General features: G+C 46.8%; 1 pseudogene across 1 annotated transcript in view; it reads left to right on the forward strand.

The window, feature by feature from the left end:
* The first annotated feature begins 1,607 nt into the window (after nt 1-1,607).
* Nucleotides 1,608-15,984, forward strand: part of LOC103603611 — a 52,219-nt pseudogene continuing 37,842 nt past the window's right edge. Inside the window, exons 1-2 of the transcript XR_551634.1 lie at nt 1,608-1,733; nt 10,581-10,767. The product of XR_551634.1 is annotated as an uncharacterized LOC103603611 (transcript). The remainder of the gene's footprint in view (nt 1,734-10,580; nt 10,768-15,984) is intronic.

Genomic DNA, 15,984 nt, shown 5'->3' on the forward strand with positions numbered 1-15,984 from the left:
TGGGTGGGGCCTATGATTCTACTTTGCATCCACAGGACACGACTTGAGTAGGGAGGAGTTACAGCATGTGAGTTAGGACCCTATTTCAGAAGAATAAATCCAGCACATCAGCTTTAAGTGGAAAGACAGAAGCTGAAGGGTATGTTCTCATTGTCCAACACCAGAAGAATGAGACCAACCCCCCTTCCTTAGTCTGAATGTGACATGGCACAGCAAAGATGAGCTGTGCAGCACAGCAGAGTGAAGAGCCGTACCCTGGAGCCCGGCTGTCTAGATTTGATTCTGGACTCCACCACTTCCTAGCTACGTGCCCTTCGGCAAATTGTCACTAGGCCTCAGTTTCCCTGTCTGGAAAATGGGAATAATACTAGTACCTCTTTCACAGAGTCGTTGTGAGGACTCAGTGAGTTAGCAGATGTAAAATGCTGGAATAATGTCTTCTGTATTGTAAGCACTGTCTGTAGTTGCTGAATCAGTAAGTAAATGCAATATTCTGCTCCTAAACAGTGAATCTGGTTTATCCTGGATGAGTTGGTGCATTTCTGATTAATTGCACTTCATTCAACTCTAAACAAGCCCCTAATTTCTTCCCTGTGGATTGAGGACGGGGTGAGAGGTGGGAGACAGTGTCTTTGGTGAAAGGTTGAATTCATGAAGCATCCCAAGTTATAATAAAAGTAAAAGTGGAAAGACAGAAGCTGAAGGGTATGTTCTCATTGTCCAACACCAGAAGAATGAGACCAACCCCCCTTCCTTAGTCTGAATGTGACATGGCACAGCAAAGATGAGCTGTGCAGCACAGCAGAGTGAAGAGCCGTACCCTGGAGCCCGGCTGTCTAGATTTGATTCTGGACTCCACCACTTCCTAGCTACGTGCCCTTCGGCAAATTGTCACTAGGCCTCAGTTTCCCTGTCTGGAAAATGGGAATAATACTAGTACCTCTTTCACAGAGTCGTTGTGAGGACTCAGTGAGTTAGCAGATGTAAAATGCTGGAATAATGTCTTCTGTATTGTAAGCACTGTCTGTAGTTGCTGAATCAGTAAGTAAATGCAATATTCTGCTCCTAAACAGTGAATCTGGTTTATCCTGGATGAGTTGGTGCATTTCTGATTAATTGCACTTCATTCAACTCTAAACAAGCCCCTAATTTCTTCCCTGTGGATTGAGGACGGGGTGAGAGGTGGGAGACAGTGTCTTTGGTGAAAGGTTGAATTCATGAAGCATCCCAAGTTATAAAAGTAAATAAGTGATGGCGCTGGAAGGTGGGTCCATAATTGATGGGAATGGTCCCAGGAGGTCTAATCAATGGTAGTGTTGCATTTCTGGGGACAGTGGCCATTGGACAGGCACCCTGGTTACCCTGACTAAATGCTGTCCCTCTCACATGCCACCTTTAAAGAAACTTTGTACTGTTGGCTACTATTGGTGTAACCAACAAAAGTCTGAGTTTGGAATTTGTGCAGGTTTTATAGAATCTATCCCTTAAGTATGAGACATTTTCCTTTGGTGCATGACAGCAAAATGGATTTGAGTTGTTGATGAGATTATGGCATACGCTTTTGCCTGGTATTGATTATTTTTAAACCTCCTCTTCCATCCCCAAAGCAAAGAGCCCAGCCAGCAGCGAGTAAAAAGATGGGGTTTCTCTTTCGATGAGATATTGAAGGACCAGACTGGGCGCGACCAGTTCCTACGATTCCTGGAGTCCGAATTCAGTTCAGAAAACCTCAGGTAAATCTCTGGAAGGTTTGTGCCGTATGAAGAATGTGTGTGAGAAAATTTGCATAATCAGTCTCTCCTCCTCCCTCTTTCAATAGAATATTATTAGGGTTCAAGTTCAAATTCCAGCTAATCTGGCTAAGGTTGAAATGGAGAAGGTCAAATTAAAATAAGCAACTTTGTTACCACCAGAATAGCATCTACCAACACCAGCATTTTTTCATTCTTTAAGTCCAGATGACATTTGCTCAACTCATTGGAAACATGTCTTCAATAATAATTAAATAGGCAGATTGGATGACACTATTCATCAAGTAAAACCGCAGAACCGTGGAGCTCATACTGGAGAGATCGTCCAAAGTCTGTCTCCTCCAGAACTTCCCACCCTGGGGTCCTGGGTGTCTGAAAGGCTAAACAGAAGGGAGAGGGGTCAATGGGCTCATTTCAGAAATTCAAAAAGCCAAAGTAGATATCATTCAATAACTGGAGACATAACTGTGCAAGCTGATTAAGACATGCTTTTTCCTTCTGGGGGGATTTGTATTGACTCCACATAGGGGTGACTCTGATCAGCTGATGCCAGTGGGAGCATCTGATTTCTGGTCTATAACAAATACTTTATGAAAAATGTATTAATAATTTCTGTTCGATAGGAGAAAAAAAATGAAACATTCAACACACAGGGTCCAATGTGAGAGAAAAAGCATCCTTGGTCATGAAAAACTTAGGAATTTGTAGTATATTCAGCTTTTTATCGTATTAGATTAAGAAACAGAGACACCCATGGAAAACATGACTTATCTAAGACCCCACAGTGATCTTAGCAAAATGGGGACTTCTCAATGGGTAAGAATCTCTTTTGTTTTTCTTTGAACTAGGTTCTCTTTTATATACTAGGTTAATTCCCATCTTCTGGTGCTATTTTCTTAAAAAGGATTTTGTTAATTTTTTTTTTCTTTTTCTTTTGTGACCGGTAAGGGGATCGGAACCCTTGGCTTGGTGTCGCTCGCACCACGCTCAGCCAGTGAGCGCACCAGCCATCCCTATATAGGACCCGAACCTGCGGCCTCAGCGCTCTCAGCACCGCCGCACTCCCGAGTGAGCCACGGGTTCGGCCCAAGGACTTTGTTAATTTTTACAAATATTTCTGACTTAAAAAGTCAGAGCATCGGGCCGGCCCCGTGGCACACTCGGGAGAGTGCGACGCTGGGAGCGCAGCGACGCTCCCGCCACAGGTTCGGATCCTATATAGGACTGGCCGGTGCGCTCACTGGCTGAGCGTGGTGTGGGTGACACCACACCAAGGGTTGCGATCCCCTTACCGGTCACGAAAAAGACAAAAAAAAAAAAAAGGCAAATGTTGACTAAAACAAACAAAAAAAAGATTAAAATTAAAAATCTATAAAAAAAAAAAAGTCAGAGCATATACTGCAAACAAAAGACTCTCTCCTCCAATGTTAATGTGCAAAAATCTATGTTATTTATTTGAAGTTGGTGACCCTCTTAGTCCCATACATCGATCAAGTGATGTTTATGACAGACCTATGCTGTATCAAGCCCCACAAGAGTTTGCTGAGGGATGCAAGAAAGTCAGGATGCACGATCTTTGCCTGCAATGGCCTTGTAGGTCCTTGAGGAAAAAACACAAGAAACTATTAAATCATTAAGTGTGTATAAATGAGTGTAAACTCTAAGAACCATTTTGGAAGTATTTAAGGAGAGAGGAATCGCTAGAGTAGGCGAGTCATAAGCTGGACTTTGAAGAATACACAGGCTATCGATACACAGAGAAGAGGGGAGACTATCCTGTGCTGAAGCCTGTGGGAGCACAGGGGTGGCAGTGGGACCCTCCACGCCGTAAAGTCCTGGGAGGATATGTACGTGCCAACTAACTACATATACCAGTACTTAGGAATCCATGTGTCTATTATAAACCAGATATGGTTGAGCACCTTATTTCAGGTTATGACACGAGTTCTTTCCTTATGCTAAAGCATTATTCTAAAAACATCTCAGAGCTTTGCTTCAGTTCCTAATAAAGTATTTGTCACAGAAGGCTTGACTTCTAATACTCTTCACTGGAGTGCTGCTCAGACAGCCTCCCAGGCCATGCCTCAAGGCAGGTGCTGGTAGAAAACCAGCCCTTCTGTGACCAGTGGATGCACCCAGGCGAGTCATAGTAACCAAAATTCCTCTTCCCCAAGGTGGGTCATATAGAAACCAGAACCCCTTTTCCACAAAGCCAGACATAAAAACTAGGATTATTACTCTAACCTTCCCCTGCCTTTCTGTCTAGGAGCTTACCATAAAGAAATTCTCTGACTACCCTTGTCTGATAGTAGGTCCTAAGACAACTAGTTCTCTGTATGGCCAGCTCAGTCCCAGGTTCCACCCCCAGCATGGTCCCCATAAGCCACACCTGGGGATCCTTCCCATCTCCTCTCTCGCCCTATTCCACTTGGGTTCCTGAGATGGTGTGGGGCAGAAGAGGTATGACACCTTCCCTCACCCCTCATAAGGGTCATGGCCAACACTCCTATAACAAAGACAGGTTAAGAAGAGAAAAGCACAACAAATTTATTTAATCAGAGTTTTACGTGCCATTGGAGGCTTCAGAAATGAAGACCCAGAGACCCAGGGAAAACTGTTCATTTTTGTGCTTAGATTCGATGAAGACTAGATGGCTGCGTAGAAATATGATTGGACAAAAAGCGAATGATCTAACAGCAATTGCCTGAGTTAGGAACCCAGCAAGGCCTGTCTGTCCAGGTTCTTCTGGGCCTCTGTGTGGCACTCCTTCCTCTGGGGTATAGAGCAGGACCCCTCTGGAATGAGGGTCTTATGATCTACAATCAGACAAGGTAGGTCAAAGAATTTCTTTATGGTCAGCTGCTAGACAGAAAGGTAGGGGAAGTTTAGAGTAATATTTCTAGGTTTTATGGCTGGCTCTAGTTTCTATGACCCACTTTGGGGAAGAAGAATTCTGGTTTCAATGACTCGCTTTGGGGGAAGGGAGGGGCAAGATGCAGGAAGGCAGGAGAGGTCAGAGAGAACGTGATTCTGAAGCTGCTGCTGAGGCCTTCCAATGTCCTTTAGTTCACAGTCCTCAGCATGCCACAGCGCCATACTTTGGGGTATTGTTTTCTGAGCCCCAACTGTGGAGTGGTATAGAGACCCCCTTTACCTCACTATGTCTCAGCCTACTAGTGGCCCTATGACCCTCTGCCACCTGTACTGTTGCAGGGAGTTTAAAGAATGGCCACAGGGTCCTGGCCATTGTGAAGGTGGCAGGAGCATCTAGTGGCTTAGCTGCCTCTTTGCCCAGTCTGGAAAGCCCTTGAGTGTAGCCAGAGCCACGTATTGATTCAGACAAGTCTCACAAAATATGCATGACACCTAGGGCCCAGAGTGCATGGAGGAGTGTGTCCCTGGCAGGTGTTCAGCACTTCCTCCTGCCGTCACCTCTCGTGCCTCTTCCAGCTCCTTGCTGTTGCCAGAAGGACTACATTTAATCTTGAGTGGAGGAAAGCGCACGTGCATGCCCCCAGCATAAATCCAGACTTAAGGAGGGTCCCCTCTGATACATAACAGAAAAGAGGACGCAGAAAATTGAACAGCAGAAAGAAAAAGTATAGCCCAAGAGCTTCTAAAATCCTCTCTGGAGGCCCAAATTCCATGTTTTTGATATTCAGCAGAATTGAATACGTGGGGGAAGCTCAGTTCTAAATCACAGCTTCTGGACTCTTCAGTCACCCATCCCAAAGTGGTTTCTTCCCTTTCTGTTTGTGTTCATTCCTTCGGCCACAGATAATGGCTCAGCACCTATCGTGACCCTGCTCCCAAGGATTCAGGGCTGACTGTGCTTTCCCCTTGTCTTTCCCGGGTGGCCACGGCTGGCCACAGCTGGCCACGCAGATGCCCCCCACCATGGTCCATGAGAGTGGCAGGTAACCCTGGGAGCCGTGCAAAGTGGCCCAGCCTGAGGATCCTGCCGATTGGTTGTGTTGGCTGGGGTCATCCCTTCTCCTCAGGATGTGTCAAGAGCTCAGGCTGCTGGCATTGGAACTTGAGAGGAAAAGAGAGACTCTCCACTTCTTTTGTGTCCTGTGCCCCCTCCCATCTCTCTAGAGGAGGGGGCGCTTGCATCATAGCATTTTTGCACAGCACACAGAGTGCCAGTTAAGTAGCCACGTAGTGGAATTTATACTGGAGCTTCAGGATGTGGAACAGAGAAGCCCCAAAGCGTCACCCTGGATCCTTCAAGGAAAGACTTCCATGACAACGTAAAATAGTTTGAAGTCCCCTTAGTTATTTTCTTCTGGGCGACTGTACGAGATGAGGAAGGGCCGGCACCTCCGGGGGCTGGACGAGGCATGGCCAGCAGCGCATTTTGCTGCAGCTGGAAGATCTCTGTGGCAGGAATTGCCTCTCTTTCTCCTTTTCTAACCCAGCCTCAGCCAAGCCCAGGGCTCCATTCACACTGGTGGCCCATGGGGACAGTTGTATGCTGGGTGCCAAGGGACCATGTATGGCTTGTCCACAGGGCAGGAGCCACGTAGTTCTGATGCAGGGAACCCTGCTGAGTTACTAGACCTCATTCTTTTCCCTTTTCTGTGCATTTTCCCAGAATGGTGACCATCGCTCCATGCCACCTTCTCCCCCCTCTCCCACACCTCCCCTGCACAAATCTTTGTCACCCCTGGCTTGACACCCTCTGCGGCATGGCAAGGTACGAGTTAAAAATCAAAACTCAGCACAGAGCGTGCCCCGTACATTTTTTATGAGCAGTAACGTCTCCTGAGAGAACGTAGTTGTTCTTCTGACCTGCAGATTGATGATGCTGGTTCCACACAGTGTCAGCTGAAGGCAGAAGCAATTAAAAGACAGCACAGTGGGGGGTTGCCAGGTTTGCCTGGAGAGCTCCCACCTGCAACGATCGCCCGGAGTCCCAGGAAGACCTCGGAAGCTTCACTGGGCCCGGCGGGAGCCACCGCTAACCAAACCCATGATTCATCGGAGCAGAGGTGCCTCCACGGCGGCCGCCGGGTGCTGGTGCTGGTTGCATCGCAGGCACCGGGAAGCCCAGCCCGGCCCGCGCCCCGGTCAAGTTTAATCTTCCCGAGTCTCCGGCCGGCCAGCAGAGGGCGCAGAGACGCTTCCTGCTGCCCGTCTGCGCCGAGGTTGCTTTCCTCGCAGAATGACCCAAAGGCGGTATTTTCTAACCATACAAATTCTAGAGTATGAAAAGAGATGTGAGCTGGTCCCTGAGGGACTGCCCAGACCTCCTGGCAGGAGGCAGAAAGATCCACGGCCACTTGGTTTCTCTTGCTGCAGCCAGCCTTGAGCAGGAAAGCCCATTCCCCGTCGGCATCCAGGGAGCAAAGGGGCCACCTGGGGCGGTCCCTGCACGCCCTCCGGTCCCCTGTCCACCACGGCTTCACTCCCTGGTTTCTGAGCCCCGGCTGCCTCTCCCCAAAGGCCTGCATTTCTACGCCATGAACATGGATCAAACACCGGCACGCGGCTGCCTCCCTGCTGCGCTGACGGCTGGTGGCGACCAGGGGAGGCGGGACAGGTGGCCTCCCCGATAGGAGCGAGTCCTTGCGGCCTGCCGGTCAGGACAGGCAGGATGGGTGGAGCTGACGCTGCTGCTGCTGGCATTTCACTGCCCCCGTCCCCCATCCCCGTGTCCTCGGGGAGGAGCGCTACCTGCAGGCCTTTGATAAGAGCAGAAGCTTCAGCGAGCCTCAGTGGGCCTCCCATCCGCCGTAGATGTGCGCCGAGGACCTTTTGTGGCTCCGTGGGAAGGGAGGTGGGGGAAGTGTGGCCGGAGCTCCCAGCTCAGGCAAACACAAGCCGAAGCCTGCTCTGAATTTCAAATTGACACAATGGTTCTTCAGAGCCAGTGATGGTAAACACTTATGGGATGTCAGGATGCTGTTGTGACAGCACTTTTGCTGTCACCTGAGAGGGATAAGGCAGGTCATCTCCAAGGCAGCCAGAAGGCTGGGGAGAGTCCCCGTTGTGCAGGAGGAGAAAACTGCTGTCTACTAAATGTCACTATACACCTTCCCCCTCTTCCTCCTGTCCTGTCTCCCACCCACACCAGCATGCCAGTTGCTTTTCCTTGAACTTGTAATGTAATTTCAGCTCTATCTCACAAAGAGCACCTTTCATTTATTTATTTACTTATTTTTGTTAAAGTTTCTTAAATTTGATTTTAAGATTTGCATTTACATTAGCTCCAGACCTTCTCTGTATCCAGCTAAGTGATGTGCATTAATGTGGCTCCCAAATAATTCTGCAAAAGGGACCTGGAGGCCCCAGGAGCCACAGGGAGGCTGCAGAGCTCAGAAGCTGCCAGGCTTTTCAGGGCCTTCCCAGAAGGATTCAGTAGCTTCCCCTCAGTGCAGATTGGAGCACAGAAGACCCCACGTGACAGTGATGGAGGGTCAGGAAATCACTGGTTGTCATCTATGTATGAGGCACTGCAGGGGCCTGGGAGGTGTGGGAAGGATGCTGGCCCCACAAGTTGCTTCCAGCCGAGGATGCAGCCCAGAGGCGCTCCCTGAGAGAGGGCTGTTCTCCCGTCTGCCCAGCATGTGGCTGTGGAGGACTGGCTGACTTAGTCTGTGGCGAATTGCCCCTTAGCACTCTGTCCAGTCCTTTGAAAAACCAACACCAGCTTCTTTTTATAGAGCCAGGTTACCTGAATTTTTCACCTGCCTATCAAACACTGTCTTCAGACAGAGAAAAACCTGTAGGAACTCTCATCACCAGATAGCATTCCGGCCACCTCCTTCATTTCATGGCAGACCTTAGTTCCAGAGAAACCCCCAAGGAACGCAGGAAGTGGGCCTCAGAAATGGAGGAGACCCGCTCCCCAGCTCGACTTTCAAGGGCCCACCAGAACTACTCAGCAGTTTAACAGCTCCTTCCAGATTCTGCCTTCCCCACCCCTCTGGACCCTGGCTAAAGAAGCGCTGTTGATTTCCTGTCCCCTGGGAGACAGAAGGACACAAGCATCAAGGACCTGGGCAGAAGGAAACAGGGCTGGTGCTGAAGGGCAGGTGGCAACAGATGGAAGTAGAGAGAGCCCCTGGCAGCATCTGCCCAGCCCACCTGAGGAGGAGGAGACGGCATTGTAGAGATTGTACCTGGCCAGCACTGAACCTGTGGCCAGCACATGGACCCCTCCTCAGCTCCCATCCCCTGCATGGGAAGTTTTGAAGACCTGTGCCATGTATCCCTCTACCTAATTTGTGCCCATTTTGCAGATGAGGAAAGAGACACCCAGAAAGGTATGACAATTCAAGACATAGTCAGGATGAGGGCAGAACTGTTTCCTGGTCTGACTGAGTGAAGTCGTTAAGGCTCCTTCCCTGCTTTCACTTGGCTGTTCAGGATCAGTGAGAGAACTGTGAGGGTTTTCTTTAAGGAGATCCTTAGAATCCTAGATGGCAAATCAGGGGACAAGTTGGAGCCCAGCATTCTGGACACACACACACACACACACACACACAGACACACACACACACACAGACACACACACACCCTCCCTCTCCATGCATTGTGGAAATGGGGGTGCATTACCTCTCTCGGCCACTGAGTGGCACCTTTGGGCCATGAACTTGGCTCCAAAGGCATTTGTCTGAACAGCAACAAAAATATGCTTAACCTTTTTAAAAAAACAAGTACATCTTAGTTTGGGTGAAATTTGATGACAGACTGAGTGCACTTTTCACCATGTCGTGGTTCAGCTTTTCTTGCTCCTCCCTTCTCATTGACTAGACTCCATGCGATTCCTGTGGTCGTGGGAACCACACAGCACAGGACCTGTCCTCTTCTCTCATTGATGGGGAAACTGGCCTGTTCCGTTCACAGGGCAAAGGGTGTGCTGCCCGGACCCTGGTCCTGCCGAAAGCCTGCTTTGGAACCATCCCCAGGACCTGGGAGTTATTGTCCAAGCCTTGGCTCTGGTTGCTGCTGCTCTCAGCAGAAAGGAGCTCACAGTGCCTCTCCTGGTGGCAGCTCCCATGCAGATGCTGGGAGTAGAGAGAGGCAAACATGGGAGTGAGCAGGAGGCTTTTCTTTCTGGCACTCTCTGGAGAATCTTTTGGCAAAGAGTCCCCCATGTATACCCTTTCAGCTTTGTTCCAGATGAGCCCTTCTCCCATCTGAAAGCCACTTATTGAGCGCCTACTACATGTCAAGCACCATGGTGAACACTGATGTGAATCAGCTCAGTTTCTCAATCTATGACGAGTGTCTGGTTCATTCCAGCTCAAATATTCTTTATGATTCCAGGATTTTGCCTGCTCTGTGATGTTTCTTTCGTTTTGATCCCAACCAGATTCGACAAAGGGACTCACATTGTCTGTGTAGTAGCTCGTATGTAGAGCAGTGGTTCTCAACCAGGCGTGATTTCACCTCCCAGGGGATATTTGGTAATGTCTGGAAACATTTTTAGTTGTCATAACTTGGCGGGTGGGGTGCCGTTTAGGTATATAGTGGGTAGAGGCAGAGGCTCCTGCTAAACATCCTACGATGCGCAGGACAGCCCCCACGGTGAAGAATTATCTAGCCTGAAATGGCAATAGTGCTGAGGTTGAGAAACCTTGATGTAAAGGGAGAGAAATCTCTTTTTGGGAACCAGAAGCAAGTTGCTCTTCTTTTCCACAATAGGGAAATGCCCTTTGTATTTTTGGCAGTCCCAATGGTCTTTGTGACCCATGGCATCACGGCAGCCTGGGTGATGCTGCAGAATAAACTTCATGGGACATCAGCTCTGGGATCATGGCCAGCAGGGTCCAGATGCTGAGCCCCCTGGAAGTGACCATGTTTCTGCTCCCACTTCAGGTTCTGGCTGGCTGTCCAAGATCTCAAGAAACAACCCCTACAGGATGTGGCCAAGAGGGTGGAGGAAATCTGGCAAGAGTTCCTGGCTCCAGGGGCCCCAAGTGCAATCAACCTGGATTCTCACAGCTATGAGATAACCAGTCAAAATGTCAAAGATGGAGGGAGATACACATTTGAAGATGCCCAGGTTTGCTTATCTACTTGAATGGTTGTGATGTAAGGTGTTTCTATCTACTTCACCACAGGACCCTCTAATACAAGTCCAAGGTATTGTTGGTAGTTAGAATTTCAAGCTTTATTATTTTTCAGTCCACCAAAGGAAAACATTCCACATAGGTGTACAAAGAAATTCCCAGATTATTTGCCTAGATTAGTTATGTTACTACACAGAAACAGAAATGTACACTTATATGCTTTATCTTTTCCAAGAAAACTCAAAACATTTTACAAAAGCTGAAGACTTGTATTAGGTCAATAGTAGAATCGGGGAACCATAACACAGCATGGGCAAAGTGGGTACAGTGAGCTGGCAGGGGCATGAGTCGACCCCCCGTCTGTCTAACTGTGAAGCCCACCCTCATAACCACGACTCTGCGCTGCTTCTGTAGAGATTCCCAGCTATGAGTGCATATTTATGTGCCAGGCTCTGTGCTATGTGCCAGGCTCTGCGCTATGTGGTGAGACACCGCAAAGAACAGAAAAAGCCCCTGCCCTAAGTAAACGGGCAATTGCAACAGCATGAGAAATGCCCCAAAGGGCTGAACTCTGGGGTTAAAGCAAGCCAGCAAGAGGGACTCCCTACCCTGTATGGCACAATTAGGATTCTCACAGATGCCAGAGAAGCTGGTGAAAGACACAGAGCCACAGGAACCACCCTAGACAGTGGGCTTAATCTTCAGGGCTGGGAGGTGCCATTTCTAAGATGAGCATCAGATCAGTTTCTTACTTCCTGGCCCCTAATTTTATTTTCTCCCACCACCCCACACCCAGTGACAGGGCTTAAGATTTTGCTCCTATCTCCTCAACCCCACTCCTCATTCCTCTCATCCATGCAGTTCCTGGCAGAGAATTTGAGTAGTTTGTACTCCCGTGGATGTTATTATCTAATTTAGGAAACTCACTGTAGCTGCACCAATGTGAGTAATGGCATGAGTACACAACCAGTGTCCTTGTCATCCAACGTGCATTGTCATTTGCTCAGAACTTCAGGATGGTAACATACCAACTTTAAAACCATAACTGTCTTTTCTCATCCCCTGGTAGTGAACTCCATTGAATGCCCGTGCCAGGCAGATTTGGTTCTCTAGAGTTCAGTGTCTTTGCTTCATGAAATCACAAGTCCCTCACACCCTTTGCAGCTCCAAAGTAGAATATTGCAGTAGGTTGACATTTAAGTGTCTTTTAATCTATAGATTCTCTTTCTCTCTCTTCCCCTCCCTGACCCCTTACAGTTTATCTGATAAAGGAATTGGATCCTTTGTCCTGTAAAAATTTCCAATCGTCTGAGTTTTTCTGATTGCAGCCCTGCAGTGCTATTTAGCATGTTCTTCTATCATTTGCATTTCCTGTAAATTGGTTGTTTGATTTAGATATTTAGTCAGATTTAGATTTTTATTTTGTTTTATTTTTTAGGTTTGGACAAAACTACTTCATGGATTGTGTCGTGCTCTGTTGCCAGAAGGCACATAATGTCCAGTTGTCTTTTTTTTGTGATTTTAGCAACTATTGAGGTTTATTGCTTAGATCCATTAGTGAATTAGGGCTTACAGAATGGTGATGTTCTTATTTTATCATTCTTTCTTTATTTATTAGCTGTAATACTTCCATAAAGAGAAATTTCTCTCAGTCACTATTTGATTACCAGTAGTAGTGCAGTTCATATAAGAAAGCCAGGATAAATGATTCTTTCCCTTTATTTACCAGTTTTCAAAAGAATGAGTCGTTTACTATCATTTTCCTGTGGTTATCAATTAGAGTTTTGGAGGGTTTTTTTTTTTTTTAGTATTTTTGTAAACTCATGAGCTTAAACATATCTGATGTGTTTTAATCCATTTTGCTTGTTATTTTTATTGATGCTTAGATTGTGCCACCTCTGGTCAGCTGGTCCTTCTGACATGACCCTAGAAGTCTCTGGTATCATCCAAATAGCAAGGAAGCTAAAATGTTCCAGGCTCTGCCCTAGACCTGGAATAAACCATGTCTCCAAGGGTCCCTGATTCCTTAGTGGGAAATGGTTTTTAGAGACCACAATATGGGCACTTAGAAGTGCTAATTGTCTCTGGGTTAGTGATCATTTCTAGGACTTTTCAATGGACAGAGCTAGGGAATATGTTGTTGTTTGTAGTAAAAACATATCACGAGTTTATACTGATTCTTTCAACTCAAAGTCAGAACTACAGGGGATTGTATTTAACCTCTCCTTTCTTAGATCTGTGCCTCCTTTCTCTATGCTGAGAATCCTGGTTCCTAAGGACACCGTGGATGGTAGCATAATCACTCATTTGTTTTATCTTGCATTACCACAGGGCAGCCTCAAAACCGCAGTGCCAACACTGCAGCAACCATATGATGGTTCCCAGGTTCTTTCATTGCCGCGTGGTGTTCCATTGTGTGAAGGCACCGTGGTTTAGTCAGCCAGTCCTCTCTTCTTGGACATTTATGTTGTTTCTAACTCAAGGAAGACTTGATAGGTGAACTTGGGAAGTCAGCATACTGTGCCTTGACAAGTTTCTGAACACCCAGCCTTTATCAGTAGAGTGCTCTGCAAATTTTCCAAGTAAATTATATATTATATCTCATTATATTATATCTCATTCCCACGGTAACCTTGTATGGTAGACTAGACATGAGGCTGTCTTACGCATCCCTAACTTCCCCATTATCTGCTAGAATTGGTCTCCCATGAATTCAGATAAAACACGCTTTCTTAGCCAGTTACTATTTTCAGCCTGCTCCCTATTATTTCTTAAATGTGTTACCACCATAAATATACAAAGTACTCCTTATTAGCAGAGCAACCTTGGGCAAGTTACTTAAATTTTCTGAGTCTTCCTTTGCTCATCTGTAGAGCAGAGAGACAATGGAACGCATGCATGGGGTGGAGTGGGGATTAGGGGAAAGGAAGCACAGCAATAAGTAATAGAGTCTGGCCCACAGTAAGATAAACCAAATATTTACTAATTTATTCTCCTAATGTCATTAATATTCTATTTTTATGCTTGTATGTTTTACATATTTGGTGAAGAAACCCGAAAATTGCATGTGATCTTAGCACCCAGAAATAACCCCTATTTTGGTATATTTTCTTCCTCAATTTGTGTGTGTAGGTATGTGTTAGGTCTGCTCAGGCTGCTATAACAAAATACCACAGACTGGGTGGCTTCAACAATGGACATTTATTTCTCACACTTCTAAAGTCTGGTAAATCCAGGATCAAGGTGCCGGCAGGTTTGGTACCTGGTGAGGGCTCTCTTCTTGGCTTGCAGACAGTCACCTTCTTGCTGTGTCCTCACATGGCAGGAGAGAGAGCGAGCCCTGGCCTCTCTTCCTTTTCTTATAAGAACACTAATCCCATCATGGGAGCTCCTCTAAACCTTATTACTTCCCAAAGGCCCCACTTCCAAATACCATCACATTGGGGGTTACAGCTTCAACAATATGAATTTGGGCGGGACCCAAACATTCAGTCCATAACAGGGTGATTATGCAAAGAGGGTGATTCTGCAAACTTCCTTTTACATTAAACCAGTGGTCAGTTAAAAAACTATTTCTATAAAGAGCCATGTAGTATACATTTTAGGCTTTGTGGGTCATATGGTCTATGTCACAAGTATTCAATTCTGCCATACAAAAGCAGACACAATGTAACAATATAACAATGTAAACGTGGTAAGTGGGCATGGCCATGCCCCCAAAATCTTTATTTATGGGCAGTGAAAGTTAATTTCCTATAATTTTCCACAAAATATCATTTAAAAAAAATTTTTTTTCAATGATTTAAAAATGTAAAAAACATTCTTAGCTCATGGGATATAAAGATGTAGACAGTGGGCCAGATTTGAACCACATGGTGGTTTGTGACCCATGTACTAAACAATATATCATGAAAACTATTGAAATGCTTCAGTAGTTTTCAATACAGGATAGAGGCTTGGGAACAGTTAATCTTCAGTTTCTCTGGGGAGAGTATGTTTGAGGAGACTTCACTGTGGTGCATTCACAGCAACACAGCAGCCTCTGCGAATATTCTACGTCAGGGTTGAGTGTTTCAGAGCAGAAGTTGGCCATGACCATGATACTCACACTGCCTCACCCTTCCTGGCCAGCAAAGCAGGCACAGTTCAGAAGTCACCAGGTGAGGAAGGGAGGTTAAAACCCTCAGCAACTCGTGACCAGCAAGGACCTGCACTCAGATCTCCCGATTTGCTGGCCAAGACCACACTGTCCCTGGATTGGTAGAACTGAGGGTTTGGTTGTTGCCCTGAGACCTGGAGAAACTCTGGTCCCTAGAGAAGGGCCCAGAACCAGGGAGCAGGCTCTGATCCTGTTTCTGCTGTACACTTTTTCTGGAATTGCTCATTTAAATCCTTTAAACTTTCTCTTCTCGGTCTGCCCATCTGCTAAGTGGGGAAGGTGACACCTAGCCCTTCGAAGCCCCCATAGGGATCAGAAGCTCTGGGTTGCTTGCTCAGCCGGTCAGGATGGTCCTCAGACACCCCCTAACAATGGTCATGTGCCCTAATGTCAGTGGTCAGTAGCCTGAATGAAGGCCCAGCCAGATTTATGGATTCGCTGGAAGGGGTGCTGGGGGTGGGGTGCAGCCTCTTTCTGAGGACTCTGGTTTTTATTTGACCCCATGCATTGTTGGAAAAATGTTAATTGCCTGTGCTTGCTTCCTGTGGAAATGTTTCACCAGACACCCATCAGTATGGGCCCGGCATTTGCACTTGTGTTTTGCTGATCCATTTGGCTTTTTCAAAAATCTGGGCCAAGACCAAATCTTCCATAAAGTTCCGTGGGCTGTGACCGTAGCCCTCAGCTGTCCGCTGTGTTGTTCCAGTTTCACAGATTCAGCCTTGTGAGGGGAGGGGAAAATGGGCCATTTTTTGTTTAAGGACTTGGGGTTTTACGCTAGGAATTGAATTCGCTGTTCTCAACTGTGGGCATCAGAGGACCTGCACTGTCACCTACTTGCTATGTCGTCTCAGGCAAGGGCTTTGACCTTCCGTACCTTAGTTTCCTGATCTGTAAAGTAGGGATGCTGTCTTCTTGACAGCCCATAAGGATTTTGGAGAAATCAGATGAGCTCATAGCCCTGAAAATTCTTTGAAAAAGTAAGAAGTGCTATATATTTGTAAGTGTGAACTCATAAAAAATTAATGGCTTAAGTACTCTCTAGGGCTTC

This window comes from Galeopterus variegatus, unplaced genomic scaffold (assembly GCF_000696425.1).
Source record: "Galeopterus variegatus unplaced genomic scaffold, G_variegatus-3.0.2 Scaffold4702, whole genome shotgun sequence".
Lineage (NCBI taxonomy): Eukaryota > Metazoa > Chordata > Mammalia > Dermoptera > Cynocephalidae > Galeopterus > Galeopterus variegatus.